The sequence below is a fragment of the Pteropus vampyrus genome, unplaced genomic scaffold (genome assembly GCF_000151845.1).
Source record: "Pteropus vampyrus isolate Shadow unplaced genomic scaffold, Pvam_2.0 Scaffold7818, whole genome shotgun sequence".
NCBI classification, from domain to species: Eukaryota; Metazoa; Chordata; class Mammalia; order Chiroptera; family Pteropodidae; genus Pteropus; species Pteropus vampyrus.
In genome coordinates this window covers 2109-4104 of record NW_011896599.1, presented here as the reverse complement: position 1 = coordinate 4104, position 1996 = coordinate 2109, and the positions used below count along the sequence as shown (strand labels likewise).

General features: G+C 48.5%; 1 long non-coding RNA gene across 1 annotated transcript; it reads right to left on the bottom strand.

Annotated features, from left to right (window-relative positions):
• Nucleotides 1–145: 145 nt before the first annotated feature.
• Nucleotides 146–1503, bottom strand: LOC105310633. Its single transcript, XR_897532.2, has 3 exons — nucleotides 1261–1503; nucleotides 626–712; nucleotides 146–303 (listed from the first exon to the last, which is right to left on the bottom strand). It is a non-coding gene; the product is annotated as an uncharacterized LOC105310633 (long non-coding RNA).
• Between the last annotated feature and the right edge of the window lie 493 nt (nucleotides 1504–1996).

Genomic DNA, 1996 nt, shown 5'->3' with positions numbered 1-1996 from the left:
CTGGCTGAGAGGAAAAGAGCAGTGGCTGGCATTCCATCCCTTCAGATGCCCTATGAGTGACATCTGGGCACGAGAAAGGAGCTGCGTCCCCCGGAGCTCCCAAGTAGACTCGGGCAGGGTGGTGGGTGGAGAAGTGCTATCTTACCCATTAGCTGTTCCTTTCTCTTCATCACTCTCATACTCGGAGAGGACCAGCTCCTCCTCCCCAGATGCCAGCTGTTCCAGCAGCTCAGCCCCTGTTCCTGCTGCCAGTACCTCCCTGCTGAGGCGGAGGAGACGCTCAGTCTCTTCTTCTTCCTGTCTCTGTACAGGAGCATTGCAGGTGGAGAAAGACAAAACTCTCAGTAACCCTACTGGTACCCCCACCTCCTTGATGGAGGCAGCCTCAGTGTGCCTATCCCCAAGAACAATACACACATGCCATTAACACAGGCCTCACTGTTTTATTGGTATCACTACCCCATGTTTCAATCCCTCAGCTCAAACTGACCATCTATAGGTGATAAGAACTTACCCACTGGGGGTCAGGGAGAGGAGACTGAGGTCCTTCAGCTATACCACAAGGCCCCAAGCAGCGTGACACTGCCTGGACACCATCCCAGCCACTCTGGGAGACGACACTCACCTCACGCTTGGCTGCATACTTGAGCTGTGTATCATGACGGATTTGCTGCAGGCGTTCTTCTCGCTTCTTCCTCCTGATCTGCTCCTCCTAAAGGGGGAACAAGCCATAAAGGAAACGCCTGGAGGAGGCCCCAAAGCAGGCCTTTCTTAAGGTGACTGGGGCTGCCTGGCCTAGTGCCTCCTCACACTGGGCAGTGCCCCCTCCTCTGGCCAGCACTCAAGGTTGCTGCAGCAGCTCATCACCAGACCCTAGAGCACACCAGGTCCCAGCCTCGTTGCTCACTTCAGGAAGTCTGGATAATCCCTCCAAAGCCACACACTCTCAATCAAATGCATTCCTTAATTGAGTCTGTAGCTACTAAACCATGTTGCCAATGGCAACAGTGAGGTAGGTTCCTTTCCCAGTTGGGTAAGGAATGGGAAATGCCAACCTCTTGTCTAGAGATGGCCTGTTGACATCAGCTTTGTAAAGACAGCAAGGGTGCAGCACCACTGACTTAAGAAAGCTGCCAGGAGAGCTAAGAGGCACTGCAAAGGCAAAGAACACATGATACCTAAATCTCAGAATCAACCGAAAATAATCACTGAAGTCCTGTTTCCTAGATCACTCCCACTGCTTGTTACCCTGGAACTCACCTTCAGTCGGTCCACCAGGTCCCTTGCTTCTTTCTTCTGCACAAACTGAGTAACCCAGTCAGGTTCTCCAACAGGCCTCAGGGTGTCTGGGGTCTCTTGACCGGAGGATGAGAGAAATGAGGGCTGATGCTTCCCATCACTTAAGGGGACAGTTTCAGTTTCAAGGACTCGTGCCTCCTCTTGACGTTTCTTCTTTTCAAAGTCACGGAGCCAGGAAAGGGCCCCACAAATAAGACTTAAGGATTTTCCCTAGAGGAAGAAAAATGTTTTCAGAAATTCGGAACAAAAAACAAAGCTTCCCAAAGGATCTTTCTCATTTTAATAAAGCTTTCAAGGAAGGTGTGACTTTAAATATTAGAGGGTGCTCTAAGACCAGCCTAGGAAAGGAAGGCAACTAGCAAGAGAATAGCCAATAGAAGCAGGACAAACGAAGAAATAAAAATAAATGTTCCTAAATTAATTTAAAGGAATAAAAATGTTCTTTAAAAATTTAAAGTGGCTTATCAGGTTACACATAACTACTGCAAATTAACATAATTGGAAGAAGGTGAGAAATTAAATAGCCCCCAAAAGAATTAAAGCCAAAAAATGCGGAGCATAAAATCCCATATACGTGCTGAGCGACATTTGCCTGTACACCTTAATGTGGCCAAGGTGCAGACAGAACAGTCCCATGAGTCACAGTGTTCGAAATCACTGTGTATCACTGTAAAGCCAACCGATTGCTCTGAAGAAC